The sequence below is a fragment of the Agelaius phoeniceus genome, chromosome 18 (genome assembly GCF_051311805.1).
Source record: "Agelaius phoeniceus isolate bAgePho1 chromosome 18, bAgePho1.hap1, whole genome shotgun sequence".
NCBI lineage: Eukaryota > Metazoa > Chordata > Aves > Passeriformes > Icteridae > Agelaius > Agelaius phoeniceus.
This window is the reverse complement of record NC_135282.1, coordinates 530,009-551,599: the sequence shown is the minus strand read 5'-3', so window position 1 is coordinate 551,599 and position 21,591 is coordinate 530,009. Positions and strand designations below refer to the sequence as shown.

General features: G+C 48.9%; 1 protein-coding gene across 10 annotated transcripts in view; it reads right to left on the bottom strand.

The window, feature by feature from the left end:
• RIMBP2 (RIMS binding protein 2) overlaps positions 1 to 21,591 on the bottom strand; it is an 88,219-nt gene that overhangs the window by 51,266 nt on the left and 15,362 nt on the right. For 9 of the 10 annotated variants that reach the window (XR_013184682.1, XM_077188013.1, XM_077188011.1 and 6 more), the window contains exon 2: positions 14,510 to 14,644. The exons of the other annotated variant lie outside the window; for it this stretch is intronic. The gene's annotated coding sequence lies outside the window, so the exon portion shown is untranslated. The remainder of the gene's footprint in view (positions 1 to 14,509; positions 14,645 to 21,591) is intronic. 10 annotated transcript variants of the gene reach the window in all.

Sequence of the window (21,591 nt, the reverse complement as noted above, 5' to 3'; positions counted from 1 at the left end):
TTGCACACCAGCTCATTGGCCTGCACAACAATTCCCTCCTGTGCTTTTCTATTCCAACAGACCCTGCAGTGAGCAGCCTTGCACACCAGCTCTATTGCACTGACACTGCACAACAATTCCCTCCTGTGCTTTTCTGTTCCAGCAGACCCTGCAGTGAGCAGCCTTGCACACCAGCTCATTTCCCTGCACAACAATTCCCTCCTGTGCTTTTCTGTTCCAGCAGACCCTGCAGTGAGCAGCCTTGCACACCAGCTCATTGCACTGCACAACAACTCCTGCCTGTGCTTTTCTATTCCAACAGACCCTGCAGTGACCAGCCTTGCACACCAGCTCATTTCCCTGCACAACAATTCCCTCCTGTGCTTTTCTGTTCCAACAAACCCTGCAGTGAGCAGCCTTGCACACCAGCTCATTTCCCTGCACAACAATTCCCTCCTGTGCTTTTCTGTTCCAACAAACCCTGCAGTGAGCAGCCTTGCACACCAGCTCATTTCCCTGCACAACAATTCCCTCCTGTGCTTTTCTGTTCCAACAAACCCTGCAGTGAGCAGCCTTGCACACCAGCTCATTTCCCTGCACAACAATTCTCTCCTGTGCTTTTCTGTTCCAGCAGACCCTGCAGTGACCAGCCTTGCTCACCAGCTCACTCCATTTGCAGTGCTCTGCCTGTCCCTCTGAAGCTCAGGTGAAACCCCAGGCTCACCTGAGCCTCTGGCAGGTTCCCCTCTTGCAGGACCACGTGGAGCCACCTCTGATTTGCTGCTGCTCAGGGCACAGCCGTCACTCAGAGCTGCCCATCACAGCCTCCCCCTTATCTCCTCACCTTTTCTCACTTCACTTTTTTCTCCTCACCTGGTTTTCACCTCTCTGCCTTGTTTTCAGTCTCTTCACTTCTCCACCTTATGTTGGCTCACCTCTGGCACACAGTATAACCATGACAGGATCCTCTCAACTCTTTTAAACACGAAAATGGTGAAGAGATAACTGAAGCATTTCCCTAACACAGGCAGGGCATGGATGAGCAGCCCCAGGAGCTGGGATGTCCCCAGAGGTGTCCCCAGCCCGGGTCCCTCTCTGCTGCCCCAGCCCAGCCTGTCCTGTCCAGCCTCTCCATCTCCCATTTACCAGTGCCCACGCTGCTGCTGCTCCCCACAGCACACATTCATTTATTGATTGATTGACTGATTCCCCTCTGGAAACGGAGGGAGCCCTGTCTGGATCTGCTTTACTGATCCCTGCAATGCAATTAGCCAGACTGGCTCCCACGAACGCTTCTCCAAAAGCTTTTCCTGCTCGTCATGCACGGAGAGCAGAGAGCAGCAAACAAGATCAGCTGTTGCCATGGGAACACCGTGCCCCAGCAGGTGAAAAATTCACTCGTGGCGCTGGAAAAGGATGAAATGTACTGAACCTGAGCATAACATCAACCACAGCTCAAAAGGCTCCGTGTTTTCCCCAAAGACTGGCAGATCTTGTGGTGAGAAATGCAGAGATGCAAATGCTAAAAACCCTCCTGTGAACTCTGGTGACATCAGCAATTCTTCAGCTGTCTCAGAGTAATTTTATTAGGCAGGAACTTATATCAATATATTGCATAAGTTTGGAAATCTCTATGAAAAGTTAAGCCCAATTTTTAGAAGTTATGAGTGACTTGAAAACAGAAGATAATTTTTCATTTCAAGACAGACAGGAGAAAAATATGCTGAATAATTTGAAGGATTAGGTGCCAGAAGCATCATTCAAAAACAGCTCTTCATGCTCCAGAAACTCTGCTTTCAGAACAGATCATATTACAGCCTTCAAGTCAGACTGCACAATCCATTCTTCACCTTCTGCTGAGCTAAGGGGGTACACGGAAACACTGAACAAATCTAGGAGAAAAGCAAAGTATTCTGAACCAGTGCTTTCCCTGCGTGTTCTCTAAGGAAAGATAAACATTGCCCCTGATATTTACCCAAAGTTTTCTGTTTCAGACACAAACAAACCCAGAGCAGCTCCTGAAGCCCTTCAGGGCAAGCAGGGACGGGAGCACAGGGCCCATTTCTGCACAAACAGGCGACTGTGCCAGAGGAGAGAGATGAAGAGGGAGGAATCGTGGTGCAGAACAGCCCTGATCTGTGAACTGATGGAAAATAAACAAAGGAGAAACCACCCCAAGCCACCCACAGCTGGGCAGGGACAAGGAGCCCAGCAGGGAGAGGTCTGAGACCCTGGGCAGGACCAAAACCGCTCCCAGAACACAGCACTCCACAGTGCTGAACGCTGGACACTCCTGCTGCTGAACGGGGTTCCAGAAATTCACCCCAGTGCTAATGGCACTTGGCCTTGGGCCTCGTCACTTCTAATCCTTTCATTTCATAAAAACCAACTCTGGAGGCAGCTGTGAATGAAAAGCTCTGGAAGTTCTCAGGAAAGGCTGTGGGGAGAGGAGAAAAGAAAAAGAAAGGAATTCTGAAAAACACCAAGCACAAAGAATCTCCTCTATTCTCTATTTAAAATTGCTGCTTATCAGAACTGAACAAGAACCACTGTACCTGACTGAAATAAGCCTCAGGTGTCACCTTTGTACAGCACCTCCTGAGCCATCCCAGACACCTCCAGCACCACTTCTGGGCTCTCCCAGCCATCAGGTAAACCCAAACCCACCGCAGAACATCTGCTCATGGGGAAAGAATGGATCTCGCACAAGGTAATTGCAATTCTCTGTGCAAAGCAAAACCTTGGAGAAGGTTTGAAAACTACACAAAAAATTTCCAGCACTTCAGACACTTGAGTCCAGACACTGTGAACTGTATTTCTACTTATTATGAATTCCATTAACTTAGATTTTCTATTCCTATTGAACGAATTTTCCCATTGTTGCTTATGTTTTCTCATGATATATTTATTTGTTCCAAGGAATGCTGAGAGATCTTCAGTCCTCAAGCAAACTAATTAGTTTTAATAAAGCCAGAAGAAATTAGTTTGGGTTAAAAATTACCAGATAACAAATTTAAGAGATGCTTCTGGTTCTCAGTGGGCTGAGACAGAGGGGTAATCAAAGGGGATGATCAGTTTATCTCCCATTATGAACAAAGATTTTGCAATTAGGCAACGTTTCCAGGCACATGAAGAAATCATTGAGTTGTGTGCTCATATGATGCTATCAGGGAAGCTCAGGAAAAATAACCTGACAATAGGTCTGTGTGCATCTGGAAGGTCTGGGATGGAGGATGGCAAAGAAATTATTCCAAAGCCTTCTCTGTCCTCAGGAGAGGGAGATGAAATCTCCCAGCCTGACACTGAAATGAAACTGAGCCTCCCCCAATTTCCCCAACGCAGCTATCAGCAAAAGGAGGGATGAGAGTGGAAATTAAAGATAGCCCCAGATGGCTGCACCTTTATGAAGTTTTCTAGAACATGAATTTCACCCCGTTGATTCTTTTTTCCAGCTCTCTGCTAAAGAATGACCCCTGCCTGCAGAGGAGATTCCAGCAATAGGGAAATAGGGAAAACAGCCCAGGAGAGACTGGAATTCCTCCTGAATATCCCTGAATTCCTCCTGAATGTCCCAGTGCAGAACATTCCCAGCGCCAGGAGTGCTGCTCCAACATCCCCACTGCCTGCCCAGCACATGCAGCTGAGAGCTCCAAACCCACCCTGCAGGAGCCCCCAGCCCTGAGGGCATTTCCCAGCCCTGCCTGGGCCTGACCTGCTGCAAGTGTGCCAGACCTGCTGTAACTGTGCCAAACCTGCTGCAAGTGTGCAGAATCTGATGTAAAGGTACCAAACCTGCTGCAAGTGTGCCAAACCTGCTGCAAGTGTGCCAGACCTGCTGCAAGTGTGCCAGACCTGCTGTAACTGTACCAAACCTGCTGCAAGTGTGCCAGACCTGCTGCAAGTGTGCCAGACCTGCTGCAAGTGTGCCAAACCTGCTGTAACTGTGCCAGACCTGCTGCAAGTGTGCCAGACCTGCTGCAAGTGTGCCAAACCTGCTGTAACTGTGCCAAACCTGCTGTAACTGTACCAAACCTGCTATAAATGTGCCAGACCTGCTGCAAGTGTGCCAAACCTGCTGTAACTGTGCCAAACCTGCTGTAACTGTGCCAAACCTGCTGTAACTGTGCCAGACCTGCTGCAAGTGTGCCAGACCTGCTGCAAGTGTGCCAAACCTGCTGTAACTGTGCCAAACCTGCTGTAACTGTACCAAACCTGCTATAAATGTGCCAGACCTGCTGCAAGTGTGCCAAACCTGCTGTAACTGTGCCAAACCTGCTGTAACTGTGCCAAACCTGCTGCAAGTGTGCCAGACCTGCTGTAACTGTGCCAGACCTGCTGGCACCTGCCCTTGCAGCCCCCAGCACAGGCAGCAGCAATCCTGCAGTGCAACACAATCACAGCAAACCCAAACCCTGTCTGTGCCTCCCTGGATGCTCTGAGAGCTCCCAGTGCAGGATCCAGCCCTGAATTTGCCCTTCAGCACAGCAGCAATGAGAGGGGTTTGATTCTCTCCTCGGTCTGTGTATCCCCCATTAGCCAATCTTTTCCTTCCATTAGTGCCTTGCTGTTGTTCTATTTTCTGAGCTCCCAGCAAATTAACACTAAATTGAATTCCACAAAAAAGTTGTTGCAGGCTTTCTCCCCCATGCCTGATTTAATCCCATTTTCTTCTCCCTCAATTTACGCTACATTTAATGGTGGAAATTATTTCTAAGATTGATTTCTGATGATGATACTTATCACAGCTCAGAGGATTATTCTTCCTGTCTATTTTTAGCCAATTCTCAAAGAAAAGATTTGCTCTGGAACAACTTGTGAAGGCCAAAAGTGATATCTAAACAAAAGATCATTTCTTTTCCCTTCTGCCTCCCCTTTACAGCAGCACACCCAGCCTGTGGCAGGAGACACAGAGGCCTCACAAATTTCCTCCTGTCATAAATAATGCCAGCAAATGGGGGAGAATGGACAGAAGAATTAGAAATAATCAGTATTATTCATTTGAATTAGATGCATAATAAATTATTTCCTTTATGGACAAACCTACAAGTAAAGACATTCTCCTACAGTTTTCAACTGCTCTGAAATTCTTTTAAGAAAATAAAATTATCAATTATTGGTGCTATGTCGTGAATATAAGCTGTTTTTAAAAAAATATTCTCCATATAAAATTATCTCTTTTTAAAGCCCTATGCTTCAAATTGTTTGAAGTCTGATGGGAGATTATCTGCTTAATCCATTTCTTTCACTTGGGCATTCCAGATTTCATGCAGCTGTGCAAAGCCAGTTCTGCTTAACAGACCCGTGAGGCTCCTCACAAGCAGAAAAGGAGTCAGGAGGAAAAAAATGTACAGGCAGAGGGTGGTGGAAAAGGGCAAAGGGCAGAGAAATGGGGCTGCAGGGGAGAAATGCAGCGTTACAGCCCTCACTGCTGCTGCCACGCTGCAGGACCCTGCTCCAGCCTGCACCTTCTGCTGGGCAGGCAGCAGCCCCTTGGGAGCTGCATTTCCTGCAGGAGCTGCATTTCCTGCAGAGGGCAGCCTGTTACCTGCATTTCCTGCAGAGGGAACCTCCTGAGCTGCATTTCCTGCAGCGGGAACCTTGTTACCTGCATCTGTTACCTGCATTTCCTGCAGAGGGCAGCCTGTTACCTGCATCTGTTACCTGCATTTCCTGCAGAGGGCAGCCTGTTACCTGCATCTGTTACCTGCATTTCCTGCAGCTCAGGTCCTGCTCCATCCCTGCCCAGCCGGAGCTGCCCTGGCTGAGGAGCCTCAGGCCCTGCACCCCAGCATCCGAGGGTGCCCAGACATGGAACTCCTGCCAGCCCCTGCTGGGCTCGTGCCTGGCTCAGCAGCTCAGTCTGAGCCTTCCCTTCTGCTTTCAGCACAGTGTGACTCAGGGCTGGTGCTGCCCTGACTGGGCTTTGAGCCCATAATTCACCAAATGAGTTCCTTCCCTTGATTATTGCTCTGGGTGACTGTGGTTTCCTGTCCCCTCAGCTCGGGCAGCTGCCCCAAACTGGCCCAGCCAGGGATCTGCAGGGCAGGGCTGGACCCTCAGCTCTGCCCTGGAAATCCCATCCTGCTCCCCAAGAGCCTGGAAGGAAATCCAAGTCCTGAACGCTTTCTCTGTGCCAGATTGTCAAATGGCATCATTTCTTCTTATGTGCAAAATGTGTGCTGGAAGTTGCTCAAATGCCAAAACTTGTCTGATCCTGCTACAGTGTAGTAGAGGATAATTTCTAAATTTAGGAAGTAATTGCTCTGCTGCCCAGTGAAACGTACACTAAAAAAATAATTCCTCTAGGCAAGTCTTCATTTTAAACAGCAATTCAGACTGCAGTGACACAAGCAGTAAAGCTCTGGGAAAGGGAAGCTGTGCAATTCCATTGTTGCTGTTTTCTGTTCCCTTGCTGTTTCACAACACAATCCAAACAACAGCAGCAGTGCTCAGATGTCATCCAGCACACCCTTACAAAGTGCTTGGCAAATAAAACCACGCCGTTCTCCTGGGTAATATTTCTTTTTGTGGAGCATTCTGACTCCCCCAGCTGTGTTTTATTGGAATTCTGAACAAAAAGCTGACATTTCCAGCTCCTTTGTGCAGATGAAAGGAAGGGAAGGTTCTGGTTTCAGACACAGCCTGCCTGGCACTGCTGCCCTGGAGCTGCCCTTGCCAGCCTGGACCTTGGGGGCACCAAGACTTTGATTCCAGGAATTTCAGAGCCTGAAATCCCAGCTCCTAAAACCTGAAAGAGGCTGGAGAGAACAGCTGTCACAGACATCTTTTATGAAAAATCCTTTCCTGAGAAGCTGAGAGGCCTCAGGAACAAAATGTAACCAATGGTTATCTGCTGCTGTGGAATGCAACAGGTGCATCTGGGATTGGGCTCATGTGGTTGTTTCTAATTCATGGCCAATCACAGCCCAGCTGGCTCGGACTCTCTGTCTGAGACAGAAGCTTTGTTATCATTCTTTCTTTTTCTATTCTTAGCCAGCCTTCTGATGAAACCTTTTCTTCTATTCTTTTAGTATAGTTTTAATGTAATATATATCATAAAATAATAAATCAAGCCTAAAACATGGAGTCAGCTCCTCGTCTCTTCCCTCACCCTGGGACCCCTGTGAGCACGGTCACAGCCAAGCAAAGGAGCTGACAACAGAGCAGTTTGCTGCCATCTGGAATGGCTCCTGTGACAGCCCACAGGGGGTTTGAACCCCAGACCTGCAGCCAGGCAATGCCACCAGCCCTGCTCTGCAGGCACCCCCAGAGCAGCTCTGAGCCTCCCACAGCTCTGACACCCCGTGAGTTGCTGCTGGATTAAACATTCAGTGCCAGACACTGTTAAATTGGGATTTCACAGTTCTCCCAACTCAGCCCAACCCTGACAGGGGAGGGAAGGGCAAACCAAAGTCCCAAACTCGCCGTAAGTTTTTGTCAGTGCTCAGAAAGGATCAAGGGGAGCCCAGGGTGCAGCTGCACGGAGCAGTCAGTGCATGGGCATCACAGAGCAAATGCAGAGAGCCCAAAGGCTGCCCCAGGTCCCAGAGAGCCTCAGCACCCCCTGAACTTCAGGCAGAATCTCGAAATTAGCAGACCCAGCAGAAAAGCCCAGGTGCTCAGCTCTCAAACCTGCCCCACACAGACCTCACAGTGCCTCCTGCCCGTCCTCCCCAGGTCACTGACCATGGGGCTGCCTTCCCCACAGGCAGAGATCTCCCACTCACACTCCAGGGGCTGCCTTGGCTTTAAAGTTAATTGCATGGAAATGTGCTAAAAATGCTGCTGCTGCATGGGAGGAGTGCAGCCCTCTTTGTTTTATAGGTAAGGACACAGTCCTGTTTCAGGGGAATTATTCCCAGAACCTGAATAGCTGAGATCTTGCACCAGGCATGGCCCAGCTCGTCTGCCAGTCTAAATTTGTTCATGTGGCAAGAAAATGCTCTCAACAGGGCTGGAATCCGAGAAATAGAACTTAGAAATAGAAATTAAAATTCAAAGTTGAAGTAAAAAAGCCCCAAAAGCCTCCCAAACCCTCCTACTGATACAGCAGTCAGTCAGCCTATCAAAATTACATGACTTTTACCACACTTTTAAATTGCTTTTAATTATTACCATTTACACTGCCCTGGAAATGACAAAGTGTCTCAGCTGGAGTCAGGGATAAATTTTCAATAATGTTGGAAAGCAAAGCAACAGTCTCAGAATGTGGACTTCAAACCTGCCCCAAATCAGCTGTGAGTGTGCTCAGAGCTCGTGGAAGCAGGGCCAGGCTCCCTGTGAAGGCTCAGAGCACTCTGTAGAGCTGGGAATGGCCCTGAAGGCACCAGGAACTGTTCTGCACACAAATAGCACAGAGACGCTTGCTTCTGTCTGTAATGAGAATTAGCAGCATTTAGCCTCAAAAAGGAGCCAGACTCACCCCTGCCAAATGCTCTGGTCTTCAAGGAAATGGATGAAATGTGGAAGGAAGATGGGAAAACTGAATTTGGTTCACAACTATGGCTGGAGAACAAGCAAACCAGGTTCCAGTCTCCTTGTGGGCCTTTGGAAGCAAAGCTGCACCCAGCAGCTCCTGCTCCAGATGCAAATAATGCAACCTCAGGTGACAACAAATGCACAACAACAGTGCAGTGCAGCACACCAACAGTGCAGTGCAGCACAACAACAGTGCAGTGCAGCACAACAACAGTGCAGTGCAGCACAACAACAGTGCAGTGCAGCACAGCAAGAGTGCAGTGCAGCACAGCAACAGTGCAGTGCAGCACAGCAACAGTGCAGTGCAGCACAACAACAGTGCAGTGCAGCACAACAACAGTGCAGTGCAGTGCAGCACAACAACAGTGCAGTGCAGCACAACACAGCTCCACCTCCTCAGGACATGGCCTGTCAAAACTCACTGCTGAGCTGCAGAGCTGGGTCACGAGGGGTTAATCACATGAAGGAAAAATGCCCAGAATACATCTTCTCATTATTGTTACTTTTCTTATATTTAGGGCTTTTAACAATTTTTCTACATTGACTTCAGATCAAACTACTGCTAAATTTGCAAACTACACAGCTCCAAATTTGCAAACTACACAGCATTCTATGGAAAAAATAGGAGCAGATTCTCTTATGAATACATTTTGGTCAGTCTTTATCTTTGACTTACTCCCAGCTTCACAACCTTGGTTTACAGCTCAGAGCCTGACAGGAGCAGGGCTGATTCCAACTAAACCAAATTACAGGTATTAATTAATGGCTGATGCTTGTTTGCCAGCTCCTGCAAGCAGAAGGATGGATAGAAATGTATTTACAGCAGAATTTAATTACCCATTTTCAAGCCATTGGCCTCCTGGCAAAAGCCTCCCGACGTAGTGCAGAATAGGACTTGGATTAAGAATTAATTTACTGTCAGGAGTGATCTGCAATTTAACAGCTTAATCGAGTTTGCTGTGAAATTGGTCAGGAGCTCTGGAGCCTGAGCTGCCCCAGAGCTGCTGCAGCCAGGCAGGGTCAGGATCCATGAATCAGCTCAGCCTCAAAACCAGGCCTGGCTCAGGATCTAGAGCTAAACCAGCAAACCTGAGCCTGGCTCAGGATCCACAGCTCAGCCACTAAAACCAGAGCCTGGCTCAGGATCTAGAGCTAAACCAGCAAACCTGAGCCTGGCTCAGGATCCACAGCTCAGCCACAAAACCAGACCTGGCTCAGGATCTAGAGCTAAACCAGCAAACCTGAGCCTGGCTCAGGATCCACAGCTCAGCCCTAAACCAGACCTGGCTCAGGATCTAGAGCTAAACCAGCAAACCTGAGCCAGGCTCAGGATCCACAGCTCAGCTCAGCCCTAAACCAGACCTGGCTCAGGATCTAGAGCTAAACCAGCAAACCTGAGCCTGGCTCAGGATCCATAAATCAGCCAGGAACCAGAGCCTGGCTCAGGATCTGCTCAGGATCCACAGCTCAGCCCTAAACCAGGGCCTGGCTCAGGATCCACAGCTCAGCCCTAAACCAGGGCCTGGCCCAGGATCCACAGCTCAGCTCTAAAGCAGGGCCTGGCTCAGGATCTATAGCTCAGCTCAGCCCTAAAGCAGGGCCTGGCTCAGGATCTGCTCAGGATCTATAGCTCAGCTCAGCCCTAAAGCAGGGCCTGGCTCAGGATCTGCTCAGGATCTATAGCTCAGCTCAGCCCTAAAGCAGGGCCTGGCTCAGGATCTGCTCAGGATCCACAGCTCAGCCCTAAAGCAGGGCCTGGCTCAGGATCTGCTCAGCATCCACAGCCAAACCAGCAAGCCCTGCCCGTCTCTGTGACAGGAGCTGCTCAGGACACCTCTCTCACATGGGGTTGCCCTGTGCTGGTCTCCTGTCAGCAGCAGACAGTGCCAGGCTCAGTTCTGTGCACCCAGAGCAGGCTCTCCTCCCGTGCAATGCCCCTGGCATCCCCTGGATCCCTGCCCTGTGGGGAGCAGGCAGCAGCAGAGCCGCCCCCAGCTCGAGTGGGAAGCCAGGCTGCAGCCCTGGAAATGCCAAGGCACAGAAAAAGCACGCCTGTCCCAATTTCCTCGTGTTATTTTGGTACACTTCAGGAAAAAGCCCAACAACACATAACTCATTAATTATAACCTTTCAAAAGTGTTTTCCTTCCCCCCCAAACTGCTAAAATTTAGCAGAGCTGCAGCCAAAGTTCTAATAGAACTAATTTTAGCTTTTGTCATGCACAGAACATCATGAAGTAGGTCTCATCCTTCTATTAATGCAAATGTGTTGAAGCAGTCGGTGCAGGAAGCTTTCAGAGGTGCTGGTGAGTGTTCTGTGGGCCTGGTGTGTGTGTGCTGGTGTGAGCACGGCCCTGACAGGCCAGGAGAATGAGCAGGGCCCAGCTCCATTCACTGACAGCCACAGGCAGATCTTACTGCCATGTTCATCTATCTCACTGATTTCAGCAACCTTGTCACACGTGCTGGCCTCCCTCTCTGCTATCTGAGCCCAATTGCCACAGTGCTTTAAAAATGGAAATGCTTCTGGTGGTCACATGCGCTGGCTTTCTTGGGAGAGTGGCTCAGTGCTGATGAGAGGGACCACACTGGAGTTCCCTGATAATCCACAGGAAAACAAGGCACAGGCAGGGCAGCGGCTCAGCCAGATCTCCACTGAAATCCCTGGGAGGAAAACCAAAACCCAAAACCAGCCCCAGGCACCCTCACACCTCTGAGCCACACTCGGCTCTGCCCGCTCCCATCCTTGGCCCTGTTTGTATTTCCAGAGGCAGGGAAGGAGCCAGAGAGAGCAGTGCCCTGCTGGGGCTGGGCTGTGCCAGGACACAAACAGAACCCTGGCATTTCCACTGCAATGTCAGCTTAATTTACCGTGAGGATTAAAAACTCTGGCACAGGAGTGTGTAGCTGTGTGCTTAGTGCTGATCTAAACACCAGCATTCTGCATGACTTACCCTGTCAGCTTCAAACCCTTCACAAAAGGACTTGCTTCATTTTTGCTTTCAGCCCAACATTTGTCAGTGAAGCACCTCCTGCATTCGGAATCTGTGTTGGGATCCCCAGACAGAGATGCAAATATAAAACATGCATGAGTGCTAAGGAGGGATGGGGCAGCAATTTGTGAACATCAGCACGCTCCAGTGTTCATACTCCCAGATTTGCTGGCTGCATCTGATCAGAAGGGACAGCTCACAAATGCAGGTTTAAACATCTCTCAGACACCCAATATGCTTTTCCCCAGCACACCTTTTATCCCTATGTGCATCACCAGGGGCTCACCACAGCCCCTAAAATCCATTTCAGAGAGGGATTTAAACAGGACTCAAGCTGTCCCCTCAATAATTTGCAAATTAACTCTCAGGCCAAAACAGAAACCTGTCACATAACACACCTCTGAGCTCAGCAGCAACCCCTGAAGGTTTTTGTATGGGGTTTCAGATTTACATTTCTCAGTTTCATCTGAATACTTTGCCTCCAACCACTGTACTGGACAAGAAGCCTTGCAAGATTCTGCAGTCTGAATCATTAGGACGAAAGTTAATTAAATCACATTCTCTCCTCAGACATGCTATTTTGTCTTAAAGATGATTAAACAAGAGACAAATGTAATTAGGGCAGGAAAAAGCATAAGCCAAACGTTAATCTTATGGTGTGCTTTAGGAAAATGGAGCAATAAATCACCTTGCTGCCTTTGTTTGGCAGTAACTGATAACACAGAGAGCCCTCAGCCTCCCTGCCTGATACCAGCATCACTGATGGGGAGTGTGGAGGGAGCTGGGGCTGTGGCAGCAGAAATTCCAGTTTGAGAGAGAGGGAACATCTGAGCCTGGCTCAGGGAGATGGAGCCCTCCAGAGAGCATCAATGGCAGCAGATATTCCAGTTAGAGAGAGACCATCCAAGCCTGACTTAAGGAGATGGAGCCCTCCAGAGAGGAATCAGTGGCAGCAGATATTCCAGTTAGACAGAGAACATCCAAGCCTGGCTCAGGGAGATGGAGCCCTCCAGAGAGGAAGCAGTGGCAGCAGATATTCCAGTTAGAGAGAGACCATCCAAGCCTGACTTAAGGAGATGGAGCCCTCCAGAGAGGAATCAGCAGCAGCAGATATTCCAGTTAGGACAGAGACCATCCAAGCCTGACTTAAGGAGATGGGGCCCTCTAGAGAGGAATCAATAGCAGCAGATATTCCAGTTAGACCAGAGACCATCCAAGCCTGGCTGGTGCAAGTGGAGCCTTGCAGAGAGCCCTCAGCACAGCCCCGGGTGGTGGAAGCCAGGCTGCACCAGGCTGTGCAAACCCCTCAGCTGCCCCTGAGGGAGCCCAGCACTGCCCCAGGAGGGCTCCAGGGAAGGGACAGAGCCCTGGACGTGCCCCTGCTCCTGCTGGGCAGGTGTGCCCAAAGGAGATGGTGGCTGTGACCCCCAGGATGGCCCAGGGTGGGAGGGATCCCCCTCCCCATGCTGGGATTGCACAGAAAAGCTGGGATTGCACAGAAAACCTGGGATTGCACAGAAAACCTGGGATTGCACAGAAAACCTGGGATTTCAGGGAAACGCTTTCTGCCTCCTGAAGGCACAAATTAAATTCTTGGTGTGAAGGAATAACCAGTGAGTCCCCAGTGACTCCAGGGGTGCCCAGGTGGGTTTTCGTGGGCCTGGGTCTGCAGAGAGCCCCTCCCTCCCTTCTCCTGCTCAGGGAATCTGGCCCTGCAGGCAAACACTGACTCCCCCTTTGCCAGCAGACCCCAGCATTCTGCTCACATCACTGCTGTGTAATTATTCTTTTCAGGAGCAGAAATGCAAAGGAGGCATTAACAGCCGTTCCAAATATCACATTTGTGCACTTTTCCCTTGTCATATTAAATATAATTACTTCTGATGCAATCAAACTCATACCCTTCACATGGATAAATCCAGCACCAAATTTAGAACCCCAAGCTTCAAACATCAGGCTCTTAAAGCAAAGCTTTAAGCCTTTACTTTCAGTTCACTGAGGTACAAAGAACAGTGAGAACATAAGGTTTGAAAATGGTATTTTTAAAATGAAATTTCTTGAAATTATTCTGTTAGTTACTGGTGGCAAAGAGCTTTGAAGATCAAAGGTGAGACATGAACTCCATCTGATGGCTCAGCAGCAGGAGATGGGAACCAGCTAACTGACCAAGCTTTCCAGAAGGTTCCTCTCTAAACTGAGAATCAGAGCATGTGAAATGCAAGCAGAACTCCTCTGCTGCTATTGAGAGCCAGGATGGGTGCCCCAAAGCAGACTGAGATGTGCTGGTATGTCACAGAGATATTTTATGAAAAATCCTTTTGCTGGGATCTTTTCTCCTGAGAAGCTGAGAGGCCTCAGAAATTAAATGTAACCAGTAATTATCTGCTGCTGTGGGATGCAACAGGTGGGTCTGGGATTGGGCTCATGTGGTTGTTTCTGATTAATGGCCAATCACAGCCCAGCTGGCTCGGACTCTGGTCAGTCACAAGATTTTATTATCATTCCTTTCCTTTCTATTCCTTTCAAGCCTTCTGACAAAATCCTTTCCTCTATTCTTTTAGTATAGCTTTAATATATAATTTTCTTTTAATATAATATATATCATAAAATAGTAAATCAGCCTCCTGAAATATGGAGTCAGGATTCTCAACTCTGCCCTCATCCTGGGACCCCTGTGAGCACCAGGACACTGATCAGAGCCACAGGCTGTGCCCAGGCTCCTGCACCTGCCATTCCTGCAGCCAGAGCTCAGCACTGGAGTTATTTATGTCCCATTATTTATTTCCCAATTTATGTCCCATTGTTGGCCTTGACACCCCCATTTCAGGCTGGGGCTGCCCCACAAGCAGAGCTGGGTGTGCTCAGTGTGAGTGCAGGACTCAGCCATCAGGGCAGAGCAAACTGCAGCCAAACCCTCCCAAACCTCCCCCAAAACGCCCAAACCCTGGAGCTGGGCACACACAACCAAAGGCAGAAGCAGCCCAGAGCAGCCCCTGGGCTGCAGAACAAAACTCTGCAGGTGCAGCAGCTGCACAGGCTGGGGAACAGAGCCAGACTTACTGAGAGCTGCCAGGGATGACACTGGCGTCAAGGTGCTGACATGGGACTGGAGGCCTCTGTCTCTCCTACAAAGCAGCTCTGATCAGAGGTTTCCTGTGGAGCTGCAGGCTGCAGGCATGAGGGAGCATCTCCAAACTGTGCAGGACAAAAGGAAAGCAGTCAGTTTGGTACAGCTGCATTTGCACTCCTCTATCAGTGCCCCGTGGGCTCCACTGCCTGTGCCCCCAGAGCTGCAGCAAAGTCGGGCTTCATTACCATTACACAGCCAAGCTGAATTAATTAATTCAGCCTTGCTGAATAAACATTTCTGTCGTGGCAAGCAACAAGGCTGAAGTCCGACAAAAGCTCCAAAATCAGCCTTAAATTTGTGCTCAAACCCAGAGTGGAACGGAGGAGGGGAGAGGATGAGAAGCATGAATCAGTTCTTCCCAAGACTTTATTTTTTCCCCTGGCATGGAATTCTAAAAATACCTTTGGATGGTGTCCCTCCACACCCAGAACGGCAAGGCACAGGAATTGCATCCTGCATGCACCAGGAGCTAAATACCAGAGGCTGACAGATTGTACAGGGGTAATCAATGACAGATCTGCCACCCATCCCCACACACTGCCAGCTATGTTAAATGCCTTTACTTACATCACTGGTGTCTTCATCAGCACAAACCTAATTCACATGGGGGCTGTGCCCTGGGACGGGGAATCACTCAGGAGGGGATGCACCCCAGATCTGCTGAGGTGCAGTCACACCTCTCATTATTCATGAGCTCCCTGAGCAGATCAGGGCTGCAGGGATCGTAATTCAATGCCCTGGAACTGCCTGGTGACTCACTGAGGTGCCTGCTGGAGAGCCCTGGGCACGGCCTTTGGCTGCTTTGGGAGGCTTGGTCTGAGCCTGGCATCGTTTCCTAAAGCCACAAACAAAGGCAGAGGAGCAGAGCCACACACGGGAGGGGTTGCTGCAGGCAGCGTGCCAGTGGCACCGGGATGCTCCATGGGCTAAAGATGCAGCTTCACAGCTCCAACCCAGCACAGGAGCTGCAAATGCAGCTTCACAGCTCAGCCTGTGCTCAAACCCAGCACAGGATCTCAATCAAATGCAGCTTCACAGCTCAGCCTGTGCTCAAACCCAGCACAGGATCTCAATCAAATGCAGCTTCACAGCTCAGCCTGTGCTCAAACCCAGCACAGGATCTCAATGAAATGCAGCTTCACAGCTGCAGCCTGTGCTCAAACCCAGCACAGGAGCTGCAAATGCAGCTTCACAGCTCAGCCTGTGCTCAAACCCAGCACAGGATCTCAATCAAATGCAGCTTCACAGCTCAGCCTGTGCTCAAACCAAGCACAGGATCTCAATGAAATGCAGCTTCACAGCTGCAGCCTGTGCTCAAACCAAGCACAGGAGCTGCAAATGCAGCTTCACAGCTGCAGCTTGCATTCAGGCCCAGGATCTGCAATCAAATGCAAGTTCTCAGCTGGTGTTCAAACCAAGCCCAGGATCTCAATCAAATGCAGGTTCACGGCTGCAGCCTGTGTTCAAGCCCAGGATCTGCAATCCAAGCGCTGTTTTGCAGAGTCATTACCACTCCTGTGGAGTTCCAGCTTTCCCCTGGGGCTCTCTGAGTGTAAAAGAGCAAGAATTCCCTGCAGCTGCACAAATGCCCAGCTGCGGTGCCTGCAGGGGCTCTGTAAATGCAGGTACAAGTCCTCATCCTCATCCTCATCATTGTCACCTCCCAGAGCTCCCACTGGGCAGGGCTCGGGTGACAGGGGCACAGGAGGAGCTGACCTTGCCAGCCCGAGCAGCACACAGGCAACAGAGCTTGCTGGAGAACTGCAAAGTCTTTCTAGGAAATGCCTGCAGAGCCAGGCTCTGCTGGGCTCAGCTCTGCGGGATGAGCTGCAGAGCCCAGCCTAAGGAGCCACATCCCTGGTGGGCACTCTCAGCTTGTGTTTAACATCCAGGGATTGGAATGATGCTGTTGCTGCCTTAGCTTGTATGGTCTCTAGCTATACATCAGGAATAACTCAGCAATTGAATCTTGCATGGTCTCTATACATCAGGAATAACTCAGCAATTGAATCTTGCATGGTATCTATACATCAGGAATAACTCAGCAATTGAATCTTGCATGGTCTCTATCAATACATCAGGAATAACTCAGCAATTGAATCTTGCATGGTCTCTATACATCAGGAATAACTCAGCAATTGAATCTCGTATGATCTCTATACATCAGGAATAACTCAGCATTGAATCTTGTATGATCTCTATACATCAGGAATAACTCAGCAATTGAATCTTGCATGGTCTCTATCAATACATCAGGAATAACTCAGCAATTGAATCTTGTATGGTCTCTATACATCAGGAATAACTCAGCAATTGAATCTTGCATGGTCTCTATCAATACATCAGGAATAACTCAGCAATTGAATCTTGCATGGTCTCTATACATCAGGAATAACTCAGCAATTGAATCTTGCATGGTCTCTATCAATACATCAGGAATAACTCAGCAATTGAATCTTGTATGGTCTCTATACATCAGGAATAACTCAGCAATTGAATCTTGCATGGTCTCTATCAATACATCAGGAATAACTCAGCAATTGAATCTTGCATGGTCTCTATACATCAGGAATAACTCAGCATTGACTTTGCTGTAAGTGAGGGGTGCCTGGTGATCACAGTGAGCAGCCAGGTTACAGAGCACAAAAACATCCAACATTCCAAGTGCCAACAACTGCAAGTTCTCCCTCTGCTGAAGCAATGCTTGAACATTGAGCTTGCCATGTAAGATGCTTCAATAAATCCTGCACAAAACACATTTCAATCTTTCCTCTTAAACTGAAGGGATTTTCCTGCCCTGCCTCTGTTCTAACATGTCTTTTTCTTTTTGCCTCTATCAGAGTGTAAGTGTTCAGCATTAGTGAAATGATCAGCAATATTACAATGTGCAGTTGTGCAGCTCTGCACTGTGTGGGTGTGTGCTGACACTTATTCAATACAGACACTAACCTGGTATATTTGATTTACTGTCTATAACAATTTATTACCATTTATTACTGTCCTAGTAAGTCTAAGTAGGTACCAGTAAGATAAGCCTTGGGTTAGGGCACGGTTAATTTTTAGTTAAAGATCCCACAGACTCATCACCCGCACTGTGGCAGGGCAGGACAGTGGGCAGAGACTCAGGGGAGGGAAATGCCCCCAGGCAGTGCCCAGGGCACAGAAATTCTGCAATCCCAGCCCTCCCCAGGCTGATCTGGCCCAGCAGCTCTCATGGAGCTCATGGGAAGAGGAAAAGCCTCCCTGGCTGTCCTGGAAGGTCTCCATGCAGGATGAGGGGTTGATGGCTCAGGGTGAAGTCAAATACCATCCTGTACAGCTGAGAACAGGGAAATACTTTGATGATATTTGTCTTCCACTTGGAGAGCTTCTTGGTGAGTGGAACAAGCCCCAGTTGTGCCCCATTCCATCACATTTCAAAGTCACAAACCAAATTAATTAGGCACCTCCTCCTTAATCTCATTAGCAAAGACTAATGGCTACAGAATCAATTATTCCATACAGATTACTGCCTCAACACCACCAGCCTCTGCATCACACGGGCTCATTCTGAATTTAAATTCTGTTGTAATTTACTCCACTAGTTTAATTACAACCCTTAATTAAGTCCCTTCTTTAATCAACTGTATAGCTGTGTCCATTCATGTATGGCAGCATATAAAATAAAAAACAAAGAACAAATAACAAAGCCATGGGTCCAGCACCAGAGCTGTGCCAGGACTTGGTTGGCCCCAACCTCTGCTCCAGGAACTGCAACCATTCCTTCCTCTGAAATGCCCACAGTGAGCTCCTAACAAACACAAAGAAACACACACTTTTACCCAAGGTTTACAAAACCATGATTCAATGCTCATTTTGCAGTTCCTGTGGATTTGTGATTACACTGACACCCTTCATTGTTTACTCTTCTGTCAGCTCAGTGTCTGGGGGTCTGCAGGTGCTGTATTTTCCAAAATAGAGAATTTCATTTCCAAAGCAATAATTGAGATTTTCCAGCTTCACTCTCCTCTATTACCACAAACAGTTTGCATTTCCTTCCAATGCAGTATGGGAGTAACAAGTTTCTCCATTGGTCTCCACACATTCCTACTTTTGCTTTTTTTGCTGATTTTTTTTTCCAGAATGATAAAAAAAAAAATCTTATCATTTCCTGATAAAGAACCCAAGTGGGTTTTTTCTTCAGTTCTACCTTTCATATTCTCATGCATAACTGATAAAACTATCCAGTGACTTTTCTTTAAGATCTACTAGAACAAATGCACCAAAAGGGAATTAGCCACAAAAATGAGAAAAGCCAACACCCTCTCTGTATGCAAATTTCTTCTCTTAAATACAAAAAATGAGACCATGGGAATCCTATTTCAGTGAGCAAATTAACAAAAGGTCAGAAAGCTTGATCTTTGTCACTGGTGTACTCTGTCTGAAAGCTGAACTGCCATTTAAATATTCATAAGGGAGAGCTGTAATTGCAGGTTGAGAGCTCTGTGTGCGCAGGAGAGGAAACTGAAAATATTCATGACATGGGAGATATTCCACCAAAGGAAAATGCAGGTGAAGGAAAGGAGCCCTAACCTGGAATTTCAGTAATTTATGAAGTGTCCTAAAGCCTTTCACTTTTGGGGTCTGCAATGGGACACAGGCAGAGGAGGGAAATTCAGCCTTCACCAGCCACTGGAAACAGAGGGAAAAAGTGGTTCCAAATGATGGCAGGAGCACAGGCAGTACACAGAACCATGTTCCATTTATGAATATTTTTTATGAAATAAAAAGGAACAAAGGAGGAGCAGCAGCTGCAGAGACGTGCAGGTGGAGAAGCAGACAGAGATGTACAGCAGACAGAGATGTGCAGCAGACAGAGATGTGCAGCCCTGCTGCAGCTGGGAGCTGGGCTTGCCCCCAGCAGCAGCACCAGAGCCCCCTCCCAGCAGATTGAGGGTTCCCCCACATCATCTTCCTGCCTGGTTTTAGTGCCTCCAACTAAACTAAATTCACACTTCTCCCTGTAGTTTGATACCCAGTTCAGTGAAGTTTCTGCTCAAGTTATTCTGTTTGGCAGCACAGGAAGCTCAGAGATTTCCCAGCCAATTCTTCCTGCACAAAGCCCAGACAATACCCGTGGTCCTCTCTGCATCCTCCACCTGTGCTCCCTTCGGGCCCAAAAGTGCTTTTCACACCCGGGAAATGTTCTCCTTTTGGCCACAAGGAAATTCCCTCCAGGCACGGGAAGCCCCAGCCCAGAGCTGCTAAAAACGCACAGCAAAGGGCAGCACAGCAAATCCCACAGGTGAGATCACATTCTGAGAGGAAAATGCTCTAAGAGCTGCCTTGCCATAGCCTGGAGGCTTCAAGGGAAGTAATTACAGGATAAATAAAACCTGAACTCTATCACCAATACACACAGTGAGCTCGATAGGAATCCTTCTGAGCCATCAGAAAAGAAAGAGTGTTTGGCTTTCCAGAAAGGATAACTACCTGCAGGGTCCCTGCCCAGTGATCATACTGAGGTTCTGAAAGCAAGCTGCCCCTGGAAAATGGAAAGCGGGCTCCAAAAGAAAGATTCACAGCTCCTTGCTAAATAATTCTTGGAAGCATGTAACAAAAGATGCTCATTGGTTAGACAAGGCAACATCCCAAAATACTCCACTGATGACACCTGGTGGAGTTGCACAGGGCTCTCTGTCAGCTCCTGAACACATTTCAGACTGCAGGTAGCAAACCGTGGGACAGTGGTCATGGCAGTGGAGTTCAACTCTGAATTAATTGGATGTTTTCAAAATGATATCATGTTCCTCCCATCCCAACAGCACCTGTGCCAGCTGTGCCCAACCCCAGGCTGCTCTGAACATCCATTATCCATGATCCAGCATTTCAGATGGGGCTGTGGGGCAGTAAGAGATTGCCCTGGCAGGTTCCTGGCTGGAGCATCCATTCAGGGCACGTCCACTCTGGGCCTTCAGCTGCACAGGGCACCCCAAAATCGGGGCACCCCAAAATTGGGGCTCCAGGCTCACAGAACTCACAGAACTCGGGGTTCCAGAGTCACAGAGCTCGGGGTTCCAGACTCACACAACTCCATGTTCCAGCATCACAGAGCTTGGGGTTCCAGTGCCACAAAACTCTGGGTTCCGGACTCACAAAACTCAGGGTTCCAGAGTCACAGAGCTCAGAGTTCCAGGCTCACAAAACTCACAGAACTCGGGGTTCCAGGCTCACAGAACTCGGGGTTCCAGGCTCACAGAACTCACAAAACTCAGGGTTCCAGGCTCACAGAACTCGGGGTTCCAGAGTCACAGAGCTCAGAGTTCCAGACTCACAGAACTCGGGGTTCCAGACTCACAGAACTTGGGGTTCCAGACTCACAGAACTCGGGGTTCCAGGCTCACACAACTTGGAGTTCCAGGCTCACACAACTCCACGTTCCAGAGTCACAAAGCTCAAGGCTCCAGAGTCACAGAACTTGGGGTTCCACACTCACAAAACTCTGGGGTCCCAGACCTCAGCAGCTCTGCCCTGCTGAAGGGAACTCTCAGGGCTCATTGGGCAGAGCCCATGGAAGGGAGAGGTGTCCTGGAGGGGGACAGACAGACAGACAGAGATGCCTGTGCTCCCTGAGGCTCTGGGCTAGCAGAACCTGCCACCCACACCCCTGATGCTCTGTCCAAGGTGGCATTCCTGCATTTCACCCGAATTTCAGTCCTGAATTCCATCCCAGAGCCTGCCCCGCAGTGCAGGCGGGCAGGACAGAGCTCGGGGACAGCTGGGGCAGGAAGTGACCCGGACCTGGAGCTCCAACCTGCAGATTCCCTTTCTCCTGCTGAGCCCCAGCTCTGGGGATGGGCAGCATCTCTGCTCTGAAATGTCCTGACACGTTTCCTGGGACAGAGGAAGGTTGCTGCCTTTAATAATCTTGTTTTCCCCCAGCTGGGGCTGCCAGTGAAACCACCCTGGTGGCTGTCAGCTCTTTCACAGCATCCAGAATAAATGAGTAAGATGTGTTTGTCACCAGACAAAA